This window comes from Rana temporaria, chromosome 9 (genome assembly GCF_905171775.1).
Source record: "Rana temporaria chromosome 9, aRanTem1.1, whole genome shotgun sequence".
NCBI lineage: Eukaryota > Metazoa > Chordata > Amphibia > Anura > Ranidae > Rana > Rana temporaria.
In genome coordinates this window covers 60,602,270-60,608,269 of record NC_053497.1, presented here as the reverse complement: position 1 = coordinate 60,608,269, position 6,000 = coordinate 60,602,270, and positions in this window count along the sequence as shown.

Genomic DNA, 6,000 nt, shown 5'->3' with positions numbered 1-6,000 from the left:
ACCTTTGGCTTGCAAATAGAATAAGGAAGAAACTGCCAACTGTGCCAAGTCATTCCCAGGGGCTGCCAGGAAGATATAAGGCCCGTACACACAATCTAATTTTATGGCCATAATTGTCTGATGGACATGTTGTGTCGGATAATCTGACTGTGTGTATGCTCCACCAGACAATTGTTGGCTGTTCATGCTTACCAACTGTCTGGCAATAAGGCTGGGTTCACACTGAAACGACTTTCATCCTACTTTTCTCTGTGACATTGGTTCCACATCGGTCCTACATTGGTCCTACATCCATCCGACTTTCATGAACAGGATACTACTTTGCTCCGACTTTGTGATAGTTTGACCTTCGACCAATCAAAACAGCCCCAGTGTGAGATAAATTCCTTTTACTGCTGTTGTAATCACCATGTCGGATGGTAAGGACAAGGATCCTACTTCAATGATATTCAATGGGCTGAAGTTTGATCGAACTCGGACCAAAGTAGTACAGGGAGCATTTCCAAAGTCGGATCGACTTGTGTTGGACCAGTTAAGACAGCTCTCATAGGAAAACATTGGCCCGGATTCAAGTAGCAATTGCGCCTGTGTAACCATAGGTTACACAGCGCAATTGCTTACTTGCCCCGGCGTTACGAATGCTCCCGATTCAGGAACATCGTAACGCCGACTGCAGCCTAAAATCTGCGTGGCATAAGGCTCTTATGCCACGCATATCTTAGGCTGCATTCTAGCGATGCTCCCATTGTGCTCAGTGTATAGTATGCAAATTGCATACTAACACCGATTCACAATATTGCGCGAGCCCTGCGTACGCAATTTACGTTGTTTCTGTACGGCGTGTTTAGCGTAAGGCTGCCCCTTCTAATAGCAGGGGCAGCCAATGCTAAAGTATACCCGTCGTTCCCGCGTCGCAACGTTCGAATTTTACGTAATTTGCGTAAGTGATTCGTGAATGGCGCTGGACGCCATTCACGTTCACTTTGAAGCAAATGACGTCCTTGCAACGTCATTTGCCGCAATGCACGTCGGGAAAGTTTCCTGACGGAGCATGCGCTCTACGCTCGGCGCGGGAGCGCGCCTAATTTAAATGATTCCCGCCCCCTACGGGATCATTTACATTAGGCGCCCTTACGCAGGGCAAGTTTACACAGCGCACACGCAATTTCCGGAGCTACTGCTCCGTGAATCGCGGGTAGCGCAGTAAATTTGCGGGGGCGCAGGGCAAAAACGCTGCCCTGCGCCTCCGCAAATAAGGGGCAAATCTACCTGAATCCGGGCCATTGAATTTTACATGTCATGCGACATGAGCTCCCAATGTCGGAGCGTTTGTCAGACCAGTGTGAACCCGGCCTAAATCTGTTATGTTGGTTTATCCGATCGTGTGTACACAAATCTGTCCAACTAAAATCCAAAGTAAAAACACGCATGCTCCGAACCAATGCTAAACATCAGACAACAATAGCAGAAATTGCCGAAAGGGTGACAGTAAAGAGCTGAAAAAACATGTGATTTGGTGAATGTTGTCTGAAAATGTTGAGCCGTGTATGCAGAACAAGTTCATGGCCAACGCCCTTGAGACCAGCGGCGGTCTGTCCATAGAGGGCGCTGGAGCGCCGCCCCCTCTGGCTCCGCACCGCTACTGAAAATAACATACATTCATGCATTGCATGAATGTATGTTATTATTGCCAGCTGCCACTGGTCTATTCAAGGTGGCCGGACATTGAGCGCCGACCACCTGAATAACAGCAGCTGGTTGGCTGTGCGGAAGTGCCTATCAGAGCCAGCGGCTCTGATAGGCTTTCCATGTACAGCCCTCGTCTCCCGGATGTCTTAACCAGGGAACGTACGGGGTGCGTTCCTTGGATAAGACTGACGGCCGTCTCAGCCAATCAGGTTCGCCGATTCTGGTTATCGGTAACCTGATTGGCTGAAGCGTCACCATGGCGGGAGAAGAAGACATCGAGGGACGTCGAAGGATTAAGGTAAGTGCATTTTACAGGGCACAGCGGCAACAATGGGCACAATAGTGACAATGGGCACAGTGGAAACAATTAAAGGGCCCAGTGACATGCACAGTGGCAACAATGGGCACAGTAGTGACAATTGATGGCACAGTGGCTGTGTTTGATGGCATGGCACAGTGACTGCGTTTGGCATGGCACAGCGACTGCGTTTGATGGCATGGCACAGTGACTGCGTTTGATGGCATGGCACAGCGGCTGTGTTTGGCATGGCACAGTGACTGCATTTGATGGCATGGCACAGTGGTGATAATTGATGGCACAGTGGCTGCGTTTGATGGCATGGCACAGTGGTGACAATTGATGGCACAGTGGCTGCGTTTGATGGCATGGCACAGTGGTGACAATTGATGGCACAGTGGCTGCGTTTGATGGCATGGCACAGTGGTGACAATTGATGCCACAGTGGCTGCATTTGATGGGCACAGTGAGGCTGCAATTTTGTTCTTTTTTTTTTTTTTCTTTTACGTTTGCGCCCCCCCCAGAAATTTTGAGCACCAGCCGCCACTGCTTGAGACCAAAATCCACAGAAAAAGTCAGCTGGAAGTCCAATCGTGTGTACGAGGCTTTAGCCATAAACAGTAAACTTGTGTGGCAGTTGATGCACCTTGTGCTCCTCAATGGCTACTGCCTGTGTGGACGCTACACTACATCAGTGTTCACTACATCAGTGTTCAGCTTTTTAGGTCTTTGTAGGCTTCAACCACAGGAGCATGTGGGACCATACATAAAACCTGAAAAGATCTCCCATAGCAGCTTGTGAGAGACGGCATCTACAGCGAAGGACATCAAGTTCTCAGGATGGGGAACTGCAGATGGCCATGTTTACTGACCAGAAAGATGTATGCAAGCCGACGATTATCCACACCGAGGACAAAGTGGCTGTAATGGTACATGGGTCAGTTACATTAGAGCAAAAGCCACTTTGTGTCACTGAATCCAACACTTTACATGGGTGGGGTGTGACTAGGTCTACAGCCCTATCTGACCAAGAGCAAAACAAGGACATGCATTGTCTCTTTTTATATGACTTCTTTACCAGCAATTAAAGCGGAGTTCCGGCCACAATTTCACTTTTTAAATATAAATACCCCTGTAATACACAAGCTTAATGTATTCTAGTAAAGTTGGTCTGTAAACTAAGGCCTGTTTTGTTAGGTTGTTACAGCATTTAGACACTTTAAAAAAATAGGAATTGACTGGGGCCATCTTAAGTGTGTGCATCATGATGCCAGACTGTATATCTTCCTGGATTTCAGCCTTGCAAATCTCGCACATGCTCAGTGCTGCACAAGCAGTGTCAGATCAGGTTTCAGCACCTGTGCTGTCCAAGTCACATGATTCTTTGAGACTGGGGAGTGCACAGACTCCTGGAAAGTTACACCCACTACATTCCCAGGAGTCTGTGCGGTGTAGGTTATTAAGCACCTAGGTGCAGGAAGTGGGAATATTAACTATTCTGCCTAGCAACAACACTTTGAAGGCATCTAAAAAAAACTACTGATGTAATGTTATATTTATGGGTGGAACTCCACTTTAAAATGATCTTGGAATCTTTTGTCCATCTTCTATAAATCAGTGGTGAGAGGAAAACGAGGACCTGGTATAAAAAGGTTGCAATATACCAGGCTTAGGCCCCTCCCACAACGCACGGGCTGTACTTAAAAAATAAAATAATAATTGTTGGTACATTTTCCAGCAGTACCAGGAAAAAATATATAGAGCATCTTGTGCTTCAGCGAGACGACCCCAGACATCTAGCAGAGTCAGAGAATGTTAGGAGACTCACAAATGATGAGTGCAGCTGTGCATGGTAGCCAATCAGCTTTAGTTTAACCACGTCAATACAGGGAACCCCCACCCCCTTCATGTCCAGACCAATTTTCAGCACTGTTGCATTACAACCAGTGGCGGCTGGTGCTCAAAAATGTTAGGGGGGCGCAAACAAATGAAAAAAAAAAGACAATTGCAGCCTCACTGTGCCCATCAAATGCAGCCACTGTGCCATGCCATCAATTGTCGCCACTGTGCCATCAATTGTCACCACTGTGCCCATCAATTGTCACCACTGTGCCCATCAATTGTCACCACTGTGCCATGCCAAACGCAGCCACTGTGCCATGCCATCAATTGTCACCACTGTGCCCACATCAATTGTCACCACTGTGCCCACATCAATTTTCCCCACTGTGCCCACATCAATTGTCCCCACATCAATTATCCCCACTGTGCCCTGTAAAATGCTGCCAGTCAGATTGCCCTCCCGCCCGGCACTTACCTTTCTGGGGTCCTTCCACGGTCCCTCGATGTCTTCTGTCGCCCTCGATGACGCTTCAGCCAATCAGGTTACTGATAACCAGAATCAGTAAAACTGATTGGCTGAGACGGCCGTCGGTCTTATCCAAGGGACGTAGCCCACTACGTTCCGAGGATAAGACATCCGGGAGCTGAAGGGCTGTACTGGGAAAGCCAGAGCCGCTGGCTCTGATAGGCACTTCCGCACAGCCAACCAGCTGTCCTTATTCAGATAATCGGCGCACAATGTCTGGTTATCTGAATAGGCTGGCCACAATAACATACACTCATGCAATGTATGAGTGTATGTTATTTGCGCGGCGCTGCAAAACAAATTTTTAAAAGCCTTAAAGGGCCCTATGGACGGGCCGCCACTGGTTACAACACTACAAACTACAAACAAAAAAACTAAATTTTTATAAAAAAAAAAATCCCCACAAACAGAACTGTTGCTGGTATTTGATCACCATTTTTTGCGCTAGAAATAAAAAAAGCACTGTATTGTTAGTAATTAATCCCATTTATTTCATGGCTGCTTTGGGAATTGGGCATGCATTAAAAGTTTATGTAAAGCCATCTTTTTATGTTTTGGATACAGTAGGAAAAGGTTCAAACCCTTGTCAGTTTATTTTTTGCTGCCTGTGTCCCACTGGAAGATATCCTTTCCCCTTTTATTCCGGCCACAAATAAAATATTTGGTGGTCACCAGGACAGAGTGTGAACCTTCCCAGCCAGGAACATAGACAGCTATAAAAACCTGACAGGGGTTCTAGCCCTTTACCCCTCTACCCAAAACAAAACAAAAAAAGGTTTTGGCTATACTAATATTTTTGGAGTTTCTAAAAACAGTTTGTAGTTGTTTTTTACGAAACTGGAAGCTTTATGCAGCAAACAATTAATTCCCGGTGAATGAACACTAAAGCCTCGTACACACGATCCGATTTTTGGCCAACCGAGCGTCAGACTTTTCTCAAAAGGGCGTATGTCTATATATTGTCTTGCATACTAACGGCACACAATTATTGGCCAACAAACCCGAACGTAGTGACGTACTACGTGGAATTTTATCTCTTGAGCGCCACCCTTTGGGCATCTTCTGCCAATGTCGTGTTTGGTGAGCATTGATTCCGAGCATGCGTGTTTGGACTTTTGTGTAACTGACTTTTGGACAGACGATACGAAAATCTGACAACAGACCATTGTCCACGGAAAATTTACTATCCTGCCGTCCAACATTTGTTGGCCGAAAGTTGGACAGCAATTGTCTGAAGGAGCGTACTAACGGTCGGATTTTAGGCCAACAGTCTGTCAACAGACAATCCCCTGACAACAATCATACCCTCCGTGTGTACGAGGCTTTAGTGTGAATAGCATCAATTGTGACACATTCTTAAAGGGGTTGTAAAGGTTTGTTTTTTATTTTGGTTCACTTACCTTTTCCTTCGATTTCCCTTCTAAATGTTTTTTTTCTTTGTCTGAATCTCTCACTTCCTGTTTCTCCTCAGTAAGCTTGCCCCCTATTATCCGAGCCGTTCTGGCTGGGGGTTAGTCAGCCAGAACAGCTTACTGAGGAGGAACAGGAAGTGAGAAATTCAGACAAAGAAAAAAAAACATTTAGAAGGGAAATCGAAGGAAAAGGTAAGTGAACCAACAATACACTAGCTTAACCACTTAAGGAC